This window comes from Lolium perenne, chromosome 5, assembly GCF_019359855.2.
Source record: "Lolium perenne isolate Kyuss_39 chromosome 5, Kyuss_2.0, whole genome shotgun sequence".
In the NCBI taxonomy this organism is placed as follows: Eukaryota; Viridiplantae; Streptophyta; class Magnoliopsida; order Poales; family Poaceae; genus Lolium; species Lolium perenne.
The window spans coordinates 23763042-23774854 of NC_067248.2; the positions used below are offsets into that span (position 1 = coordinate 23763042).

Sequence of the window (11813 nt, forward strand, 5' to 3'; positions counted from 1 at the left end):
TCTTATATTTTATTAAGTTCTATTATATGTGAATGAAAGATCTCATGAAATGTAATTATGGTTAAATTATGTTGCATAACCTAGATTTTAATTTGAATTCAATATCAACATAATTTTATACTTAACTTTTATATTTCAAACTTAGTTTTAGCATGCTACGGTCCTAGCATGTATTACTTTTTGTTAGTTATTTGACATAATTAATAACAAAGCAAAGTTTCCGAATCTTGTTAAAAGCTTTGTTTGTTATGCCGTTGTAATATACATCGATGTAAAATACACTTAGATTGCACTACATTGAAACTGAATTTATAAATTATTCTCTTCATAAATTATCCGCAGTTACGTATAGCATATAAATTGTATGCCTATTTATAGTAGATATGTGCAAATCATATGGTTTGAGAAATATCTCAATATTTGTTTTAATATATAAGTAGGTAAGCATATTTATAGAAACTTCAAGCGTATGAATTGAAATGTCCAGAGTATTATTAGTAGAATGAGCTCTTTTACGGTGATTGGCACGGAACTTTAGCTCCGTCTAATTGGATATGGGTTCCGTCTAATGTAAATTTTTGTAGCCGTTAATTAAATCGGTGCCTAACTTCTACAATACTTCAACAATTCTAAATGAACGTTTTGAAGGTCAACTTGTGAAATCATAGTCAAGAAAGAAATCAAGGAAAAAAGAAGATCATCAATCGTGCTTGATCTCCCAATTGCAGACGCAGCAGCCACTGCCTCTCCTCTCTCGCAGACGCCCGCCGCCGCCGCCAGACGCCGCCCCCTCTCCTCCATCACAGCCGCGGCCCCCTCTCCTCCATCGCAGCCGCCAGCCACCACGGCCAGCCCATCTCCTCCATCGCCGACGCGAGCCGCCACCGCCGCCCCCTCCCTCCGTCGCAGCCGCCAGACGCCGCCGCTGCCCCTCCCTCCGTCACAGCCGACAGCCAAGGGTAAGTGTAAAAAAAGATTGTATGTAGGTTGAATCTGATGAATTCGTGATGCATCGCAAGCCCATACATTTCAGTTCAAATAAGATCAATTCTGGTGTCAGAATTGCCTTACTATCACTACTTCAAGATTTTCTTACTATTAGGAGGACTTCTGTAACTAGAACACGTATGAACTTGGCAGTGCAAGTATCCACAATGCCCCATAGAACTGAGGACCTCTCCTGCTAGCCTAAATGTATTGAATTGCATGACATGACCTTCGTACGTGGCTGCTAAATTTAACCTAATTAGCAGTTCCGTTTTGCAGCTTAGAAATTGCTTGATAATCACTGCATGGTGCTAATGCTATTATCCATGTTAGTGTTTTTAGTTGGTAGTTTTAGCGCAGAACCGATGGAAATATGAATAAAATTTGGCAATTGAATCCAAGATCAAAAGGGGAATGCGGCTATTGTCAGGGAGGTAATTTTGCTGGAAGTTTAGTTGTTTATTGATCCTATTGTCATGGGTTGTCACCATTTATAATCAAAATTATAGGTACTGTATCAATTGGACATCATAGCTATCTTTACTCAGGTCAGGTGCATCATGATACTAGTACTAGCTAGATCTATGTAGACTAGGATTGGTTGTCATTAGTGACTTGTATTTCTATAATACTCCGTATTGCAACTTGTATTACGGAAGGAAAATTCTACCTTTTGGATCACGTTAAACCATTTCTCAGGAACATGCTTGATTTTTTCCCAGTATTTATGACCGACTGTTTGACAATCCTCCATGAACTCATCATTGCAGTGAGTAAGACTATAACTTCTTAAGATATTGGGATAGTGTTGGATATCATATAAATTCAGTGAGTATTTCGCTTGGGTTATTAGTCATGAGTTGTTTATGTAGACCATCTTTTTTTCTCAAAATACTTTTAAGATAATTGCAGGAGTAATAGATATACATGAGAGAACCGGACTACAATACTTTAGAGACCATCCTTGCTTGTTACATTACTTTTTTATCCAGTGTATTGCTCTGTTTTTATCCTACTTTTTTTACCCAGATATCCATTACTAGCAAATGTCATTCTCTCAATCTTTTTGGCTTTATCCTTGTACTGTGATAAAACTTTTAATTGTTAGTTTGTATCAATATGGTGCATGGCATTAATTATTGTTTCTGTTGTGTAGGACAACAAGCTGCGAGAACCTCTATGACAGGTGCATTTCAAGTGTGATCCTCGCTATTATGTCTCAGAGTTTTAATACTCAAAGTTTTTGGTACGCCATATAAAAGAAATTACTTGGCTGGAGCATGTTCTTGCTCACACAGATTTCAATTGTTGGATCTCAGTAGAGTAGGATTGTTGTGCAGGAGGCGCTTGGTTTGAATCGAAAGAATCAAGATTGTCACCGATTAGAGTGTGCTGAACAACCATGTATGCCATGATACAACTTCTAAATCCTCATGGATCATATTCTGTTTTACTAATGGTTAGAAAATAAGTAGATGCTTACTTAAAGGGCCATGAGTTGCATGAGTGGGTCAACAGAGAATCTTCTTAAATTGGTTTCGTTATGGTGTTGTCACTTCTCATGTTTAGGATACTTGGCATTGTTAGTGTCTGACTAATTGTGATATCTTACTAGAAACATCTAAGTAGAGAGAAGGGGATATAGCAGATGATTTGTGGCTGGGGAGATTTGGGAGTTCAGATAAAATGTTCAAGAAACATTACACTGCTAGAGTTATTATGAAATGGCTATTTCATTAAAGCATAACATGTCTCTAGCTATAGTACTATAGAGTCATGTTCCAGAAGCAATAGTTTTATCACAGTTATTCTGCTATAATCGTGTGGCTTACAATTCCTATTATTTTTTTATAGTTGCAGTGTAAAGTCTGCCGTCCAAAGGGTTTTGGGGGCCTTGGCATTGCTGATCTTGCCACCCAAGGACGTACCCTTTTCTTTGGCTCCGCTGGCTGTGGTTGGCATGGGTGGACGAGACCAAGCCTTGGCAGGGACTGGTGACTCCATCTGACCAGGAGACGGCGGCAATATTCAGAGCAGTAAACCGCCTTACGGTTGGAGATGGTATGAAGATTTCGCCAGTTTTGGTGCACAAGAGTCCCAAATTTGTATAATTGTTGTAATTTTGCGTTGATACAATAGTGAGTAGGTGATGTAGCTAACAGACTTTGGAGGCTTCAGATGTATGTAAAGCTGGTAAAGTTTTCGTGTTGATGAATTGAAAACTTTTGAAATTTTCATTTGTCGATGGTACATTGTGTGTGCAAATTCATCGAGGGAAGAACATTTAAAGTTTGCAGCTCACAAAAGTGACAGGCTCTGAATTAACAAGCACAGCGGCATTTCGAAGCAGTTAGCTTAAGCAGCCTCTATGGCAAAACCTGATACAAGAAAAATGGTTGTTGAATCTATACTGTTACAATCTGTCAATACATTTCTTTCTTCCGCTATATCTCAAATTATCATGGTACAACACAGCAACAAGGACATGGAATTTTGTAGTGTTTCAAGCCCTAGCAAAAAAATTACTACTTCTTGATCTTCTTATCGTTCCTGCCTCTCTTCCACTGCTCCCTATGCTAATCCAAGTAGTTCTTCACCAGCATAGCACTTCCTTTTGCTTCGATACGTCAGGGCTTCCTTTCTGCGCCAGGGGTTTCTTGTCGTGTGGTACTTCAGCGTCGTCAACGTAAAATAATTGGGAGCAAGTTTCAGTACATATATGTCAGATCATATCTGATGTCTTACTGAATCAAATTAAAAGTAACCCTATCAAGGAGAACGGCATGAGAGCATACAGGCTGACTAGATTGATGATGGTTTAGCATTCCAATAAAATCAGATCAATAAAATGAACAATGACTAAGGACAAGGAAGCAAAACTCACCTGTAACCATCAATGCACAGAAGTAGTTGTGAATGAGATCCAATATATATGTTCATCATCCCATTGTTCAGCACAAGCAAAGGTGAGGAATCAACACAGGAATCCAAAGGAATGTTCCAAAGTTATGAAGCCTGAGATCTACAATAAGAAAACAAGCAATTAGATAGGAGGACAGACAATACTTCTCCTTTTTATTCTTGAATTCTAGAATCTGCAGTTCCGGTATTTTATGACTAACATGTACTAAATTGTGAAATTTATATGAACACATAATGTACACCGCCTTTCTTTTCTTGGAGCTCCATAAGTTTTTTTTTACTGAAGTGCTGCTTAAGTGACAGGGTATCATGTTCGTACCCTTTCATCTCAGACTTCGAAGTATTTGGGAAAAGTTGTTGTAAGGTTCTTGTCAAGCATAATCAGAATACAAGAGTAAGAAGATAATTCATACCTCCTTTTTCTCTGGTTGTTTGTTTAATTCATTCAACTCTTTGCCCAAGCTATCATGCAGCATCGTGTGTTCCCATTTTTTGGCTACTTCGTCATCGATATCTTCAGGTTCAGTCATGCTTTAAAATGTAACCAAATAACTACAAGATGCCAAGAGATTACCTCCTACCGAGTCAGTCATCGGGACATCAAATGGCCCCGTACTCAACCTTCGTTTGAATCTTCACCTTTGATATAGCAACTTCTAGTTTTAGGCTTCTCTGAATTTATATGATATCCAACACTTCCCCAATCTCTTAGGAAGTTATAGTCTTGCTCACTGTAATGGTGGGAGGATTGTCAAACAGCCGGTCACGAATACTGGGGAAAAGATCAAGCATATTCCTGAGAAATGGTTTAACATGGTCCAAAAGGTAGAATAGTGCAAAATCGGCTTTCCCCAAAATTGCAGAATCACACGCGCTGCCCACATCAAATCGGAGAGATGGGGAGGGAGGGGGGCTTACAGGGCCAGAGCGGCAGAGGAGGCAAGAGGCGATGCGGGACGCCATCTCGCCGTCAGCAGCGGCGGCGTGCAGGCTGTCGTGGGGATGTCCGGTAGTCAGGGGATCGCTGTGGAGAAGAGCTCAGACGACAAGCGCCTGAGAGGACGCCATATCGTCGTCGGCTGCAGCGACGACGGGCTGTCGGGCGGGCGGGGGCTCACCGGGAAGAAGAGCTCAGAGGTCGAACGCCTGAGAGGACGCCATTTCTCCATCAGCAGTAGCGGCGGCGGGCGGGCTGTCGGTCGGGCGGGGGATCGCCGGGGAGAAGTCAGACGACGTGGGGCTACTCGTTGCTCTTCTCCATGACATGACTTTAAGATTCGTGCATTCTCATCTGATAATTGGCCGCTTAAAAGAACACTCGTTTTTTTATTATTTTCGTAAAATATATCAGAGGTTCCGGTCCTACAGATTTTGGTTCCGGTCCCACACTTTTAGTTCCATCAGTTTGGTTCCGGCTAATTACCACCGTTAGATCGGGCTGGATGGACGGTTATTAAAAATGCCAACCACTGTAAAACTTGTATAGTAGAATTGTTGGTAAGATTCATCTATATTAGACATGGGTGGAGATCCAAACGTTCTACATGAGTACACATTTTGCTGTGTCTCGCTCTTCACTTTCCTGAGCGCACGCGCATACAAGCACTACTTCCCATTTATGGATTACGGTCATGTCTTGCATTTGTATTATTTATTACTTGCTAGGTAGATTATGCAATGCACTCGAAGGATATTAAATCATTTCTATCACCCAAAATGGTAGATCACTCCTATGATGTCTTTCTTTGCTATGTCTAAAGGGGCGGTGAAAAGATGTGATTTCTTTCAGGCACACGTGCTATGGTAAGAAAAATTAAATGATAAGAAATATCATTTAGTTGACTGGTCGGATGTTTGCCAACGAAAAGACCAAGGGGGTCTGGAGTGACAGATCTGCACCTTAAGAATATGTTAGCCTTCTCTGTAAATGGATTTGAAGGTTAGAAAACAAAGATGGTCTCTTGCGAGAGTTGGTTAGAGCAACGTATCTGAAGCGGTGCATTTTTACTCAATGCAAACCTAGCCCTTCTCACACTCATTTTTGGCTAGAGATATATTTTACAGTTGTTGTGAGAGGGTACTAGGAGATGGTAGAAAAACTCTTTTTTTTGGAGGACAGTTGGATTGGCCATCAGCTGTTCTGTCAAAGTTTCCCGCGTCTTTACAACCTTTGCTATAGTCATTTTGTTACAGTTCATATTGTTCTCACTAGAAGTTTTGATTTATTGAGATTTAGAAGATTTACGATAGAGGAAACCAAAGACATGTGGCTGTTAGACCTTTGTAGCCAATTCCAATTAACTGATGAACCGGGAGTGTCGTGGTTACTAACAAAATCTAGGAGTTTCTCGATCAAATTAATGTATTACTTTTTTGGTAGCTAAGAAAGTTATTTTCCTTACAAACTTATGTGGAACCTCAAGCTTCCTTTGCGCATCAAACTTTTATGTTGGTTGGTGATTAGAAATAGGATTCTAACTAAAAAGAACTTTAAGAAAAAATTGTGGAAAAATTACCTCAGTGCTTTATTGATCTATACAGAGATTGGTTTAATACCCACACAGGTAAAGATAGAAAAGCTATAATTAAAGGGGCTGTTTGGAAAACAAGAAATAAATCTTGTTTTCAGATAATTTGGCCTGGAATCCTATAGATGTAATTGTTTTGCTTGTCATTTCAGTAACACGTGGGCTTAATTGCAGAAAAGCAGGCTACGAAAGTTTCTGCTACAAGGAGCTAGAAAGATGGCACATGAGGTCCTTGGGCAAAAGCATGGCTAGAATCCTATAAGGAGGCGGATAATGGCGTAGCTTGGACCTTGCAACCTTCTGGTAGTGACATGCAAGCTCTCTTTCGCTTAGGGCATGAAGCGGCGACAAGCGGTCGCTTCATCCGCTCCACGTAGGTTCATAGAGGTGAGATAAATCCATCCAAAACAAAGCACCATCGTATGGAGCCAGCTATTCTATCTCTTCACATTACTTTCCTAAGAAATTGTGTGACTCTTCAGTTTCTAAGGACCCGTGAGGGTTCCTTTTCTCGAAAAAAAATGGTAGAGTACTCCTGCTCAACAAAGGACGACAAGATAACCGCAAACGAAGCATAACCATGTGTTGAGCTTGGCCAGTTTTTTGAGGTGGAGGAAAGAGCTAGGAGGGCAAAGACAACAATTTAGCGTGTATTAATTTAATAGTTTTTGCATTAGATCAAAATTTTCTTTAAGCTGATGGTTGACACATACCACGGGATTTGAGTAATTTCCACGTGTGACCAAGTCCAAACCTGAACCAGGTCACCTAGCCATGGTGGCGCTAGCATGCAACCAGAGGCGCACCGGCCCCCACCTACATGCATTCCAGCGCCATAATGCAACCAGACGCACACCTTTTTTTTCGAACAAGGGTAGTGTGCTGAGCATCCTAATTGCATACTCATAGACATTGTACACATTGTACAGATACAAGCATTGTTCCTGATGGTAGTAATCTGTTGATCGCTACGGATACAGGGCAAGAAGATGATCTATGAGCATAGTTATTGCAAGAACATAAAGGCGAGACTCTAGATAGAGTTTTTGCCTGGCGAGCACAGTTGTGGGCAAGGACATTTAGAAATCTGTTTATGTGCATGATCCTCGGTGAAGCAGCTGTAAGCTGGGCTGGCTCGAGGCAAGAAAAGAAGGTGGCCGGAAAGATCGTACGTGTGAAATGATGCTTTAGGTCGTAAAAAACCATTTTTATCTGAACTATGAGGAAATCGTTCTTGCTTCCGTACGCACCCACCACAAACAAGCCAAATCGCGAGAACACATGGACGGTTAGGATTCGTTCATACCGCTTCGGGTCTGGGGGCATGATCGTCATTTCCTGTGTACTTCGGGTTTGACTGGGTTCGTATCAGCCCACGTACAAGCCCGTATATGACCCATACCGCAATGTATTATACGCCTACGTGTCCACGCGCGGCCACGCGGAACCGCCGAGATATATAACGCTTTTCTCCCCTGTCCTCTTCACACTTCAACGCATCCATCCAAAGCAATCCCCAAATCGGGGAAAAACCCTAGGTCAAGAACAGCACAGCTCGCTCTCGCTCGTGCTCGCTCGTGCTCGCTCGCGCTCGTCCATGGAGAGGGGGAAGGGGAAGGAGGGGAAGGGCAAGGAGGCGGCGGTTGACGACACGTAGTTGGCGGCACCATCGGCGGCCGGAGCTGCCCCAGATCTGAGCTCCGGTTGGGGCCAGACGGCAAGATTCGGCTGGCCGGTGGCTGCACCGGCGAGCAAGAAGCGTGCGCACGAGACGGAGGCGCAGATGCGGCGGCGGAAGAAGAAGAACCAGAAGAACCGAGAGAGGCAGGAGAGGAAGGCGGCGGGGCTCAAGATCAACAGCCCCGACGACGTGCCCACCTTCGAAGAATTCGACTCCGCCGACCCGTCCGAGGTAAATTTCTCAACCTCTCAACCTTTTTTTTGCTTTACATACCTTTTTTTTTTTGCACATTTGGGGTTGTTGGCAAAGAAAACAGGGCATCATGGTCATGGTTTCTCAACCAGGCTATGGTTCAGAGCGGTTGCCTTCCGCTTCGATTGTGGCCTAAGCACATGCATTTGCATAATTCCCTAGAGAAACTAAGCAAGATGTAAATGGTAATCTGACAAGTCGTCCATATGTACCTGTGCCTTTTGGCTCATCCAATTAGTAACAAGAGAAATTCAATGATCTTTAATCACACCCCTTGGAACATTGGTGTTGTTTGCTTCCATACTCTTGGTTGCATCAAAATAGAGTGATTTCAGATTTGACTTATGTTGCCTCCATCGTTCTCCAATTATTTTTAATATATACTTTTCCAATCGAGGAGGGTAAAGAAACCTCATCTACATATCCAACAAAAGTAATATTATCATAACATGAAATGTAAATCATAAGAACTGTAGCAAAATATTTTTAGTGGACTCTGGATATACCTTTACTTGCGCCAATATATCCATTTTTTTGCACATTTGGGGTTGTTGTAAAAGAAAACAAAGCATCATGGTCATGGTTTCTCAATCAGGCCATGGTTCAGAGCGGTTGCCTGTGTTTCTCTGCTCCTTTCTCAACGCATTGATGCTATGCTAATTTGATTAGCTCTTGCTTAGCTGCTTGCTACTCCAGTACTGCTTAGCTCAGTAGCGGAGGACGACCCAAGATTATGGTGTGGTGAAGATGATAGCTTAGAGGAAAAATTGATACCACAATCCAAGATTAAGCGCTAGTTCTAGCATAAAATCTGCTCAAGTAATAGTCTATTAGTATTAATTGCCAATGCTAGCTATTGCATAGGCTAGACCTTGCCAGAATGGGAGATCCGCCACTGGCTTAGCTGCTTGTTTGTGTTTGGTACATTATTTGCTTAGCTGCTTGTGTGTATAAGAAAATTGGAGTAAAACCGAGGCTAACCAGGTATTAATCCTCGTATTCCTCAGAAATGTAGCATTACATGCTTATGATACAAATTTACAACATATTATAGGGTTATATGTGCCCATCTTGACTTCCTGTTTCATGTTGTTTACTTGAATTACATAATTGTGTGGTTCAAATGGAGCTTAAATCCTGGTTAGTAATTTGTATGAATGTGTTAAACTTTTATTTAACCGTGTGATTAAGAGATGCTTGTCATATTAATTTAACACTTATTTCCATCAATTCGAACAACATTTGTTAACTGGTTAATTCACACTATTGCTATAATGTCTTATTTATACAAGTTTTAAATTGCAGATGCTATCTACAGTTAATAACTAATTTGCATTATTGATTTACTTATTTATGCAAGCTTTAAATTAGATATGGTATGTATAGTTACTAACTAATGTGCATTTATACAAATAAATACTTTGCATTGTTTTCATTCCTTTTCTATTTATAGTCATTACATTGTTTGTACACCATAGCAGCTAATTAACCTAATTTACTTCATTTAACAAGAGGATCCTTCGGATGAAGTCGGTTCTGACCGGGAGGATAGGGACGTGAAGAGTAGGCATGTTCTCCGCAGGCTTAGGTCTAGGGAGATTCGCTACCTTCTTGGCCCAGGGAGGTGATACGTCTCCGACGTATCGATAATTTCTTATGTTCCATGCCACATTATTGATGTTATCTACATGTTTTATGCACACTTTATGTCATATTCGTGCATTTTCTGGAACTAACCTATTAACAAGATGCCGAAGTGCCGATTCTTGTTTTCTGCTGTTTTTGGTTTCAGAAATCCTAGTAAGGAAATATTCTCGGAATTGGACGAAATCAAAGCCCGGGGGCCTATTTTCTCACGAAGCTTCCCGGAAGTCCGAAGGAGAGACGAAGAGGGGCCACGGAGGGGCCACACCCTAGGGCGGCGCGGCCCCCCTTGGCCGCGCGGCCCTGTGGTGTGGGGCCCCCGTGCCGCCTCTTGACCTGCCCTTTCGCCTATAAAAAGTCTCCGTGGCGAAAACCCCGGTCACGAGAACCACGATACGGAAAACCTTCCGCAGACGCCGCCGCCGCCGATCCCATCTCGGGGGATCCGAGAGATCGCCTCCGGCACCTGCCGGAGAGGGGAATCATCTCCCGGAGGACTCTACGCCGCCATGGTCGCCTCCGGTGTGATGTGTGAGTAGTCTACCCCTGGACTATGGGTCCATAGCAGTAGCTAGATGGTTGTCTTCTCCCCATTGTGCTATCATTGTCGGATCTTGTGAGCTGCCTAACATGATCAAGATCATCTATCTGTAATTCTATATGTTGCGTTTGTTGGGATCCGATGAATAGAGAATACTTGTTATGTTGATTATCAAAGCTATGCTTATGTGTTGTTTATGATCTTGCATGCTCTCCGTTATTAGTAGATGCTCTGGCCAAGTTGATGCTAGTAACTCCACCAGGGAGTATGTATGCTCGATAGTGGGTTCAAGCCTCTGAGAATCTGGAGGAGTGACAAGAACCACTAAGGTTATGGATGTGCTGTTGCCACTAGGGATAAAACATTAGTGCTATGTTCAAGGATGTAGTCACTAGTTACATTACGCGCAATACTTAATGCAATTGTCTGTTGTTAGCAACTTAATACTGGAGGGTTCGGATGATAACTTTGAAGGTGGACTTTTTAGGCATAGATGCAGTTGGATGACGGTCTATGTACTTTGTCGTAATGCCCAATTAAATCTCACTATACTCATCATGATATGTATATGCATGGTCATGCTCTCTTTATTTGTCAATTGCCCAACTGTAATTTGTTCACCCAACATGCTGTTCGTCTTATGGGAGAGACACCTCTAGTGAACTGTGAACCCCGGTCCAATTCTCTTTACTGAAATACAATCTCTTGCAATCTTTGTTCTCTTGTTTTACGCAAACAATCATCTTCCACACAATACGGTTAATCCTTTGTTACAGCAAGCCGGTGAGATTGACAACCTCACTGTTTCGTTGGGGCAAAGTACTTTGGTTGTGTTGTGCAGGTTCCACGTTGGCGCCGGAATCTCTGGTGTTGCGCCGCACTACATCCCGCCGCCATCAACCTTCAACGTGCTTCTTGGCTCCTCCTGGTTCGATAAACCTTGGTTTCTTTCTGAGGGAAAACTTGCTGCTGTGCGCATCATACCTTCCTCTTGGGGTTGCCCAACGACCGTGTGAAATACACGCCATCAAGCATATTTTCCGGCGCCGTTGCCGGGAGATCAAGACACGCTGCAAGGGGAGTCTCCACTTCTCAATCTCTTTACTTTGTTTTTGTCTTGCTTAGTTTTATTTACTACTTTGTTTGCTGCACTAAATCAAAATACAAAAAAAATTAGTTGCTAGTTTTACTTTACTTGCTATCTTGTTTGCTATATCAAAAACACAAAAAAAATTAGTTTACTTGCATTTACTTTACT

General features: G+C 41.9%; 2 long non-coding RNA genes across 6 annotated transcripts; one reads left to right on the forward strand and one right to left on the reverse strand.

Annotated features, from left to right (window-relative positions):
- The first annotated feature begins 659 nt into the window (after positions 1 to 659).
- Positions 660 to 3237, forward strand: LOC127298768 (uncharacterized). Of its 2 annotated transcripts, XR_007850126.1 has the most exons (4): positions 660 to 959; positions 2144 to 2173; positions 2307 to 2391; positions 2842 to 3237. It is a non-coding gene; the product is annotated as an uncharacterized lncRNA (long non-coding RNA). The 2 variants fall into 2 exon arrangements; XR_007850125.1 differs by lacking the exon at positions 2307 to 2391 and having other exon boundaries at positions 668 to 959.
- Positions 3238 to 3393: 156 nt separating this feature from the next.
- LOC127298767 (uncharacterized) lies at positions 3394 to 5171 on the reverse strand. Of its 4 annotated transcripts, none has more exons than XR_007850122.2 (4): positions 4828 to 5171; positions 4323 to 4640; positions 3872 to 4009; positions 3394 to 3657 (listed from the first exon to the last, which is right to left on the reverse strand). It is a non-coding gene; the product is annotated as an uncharacterized lncRNA (long non-coding RNA). The 4 variants fall into 4 exon arrangements; XR_007850123.2 differs by having other exon boundaries at positions 3872 to 4242; XR_007850121.2 differs by having other exon boundaries at positions 3872 to 4640.
- Between the last annotated feature and the right edge of the window lie 6642 nt (positions 5172 to 11813).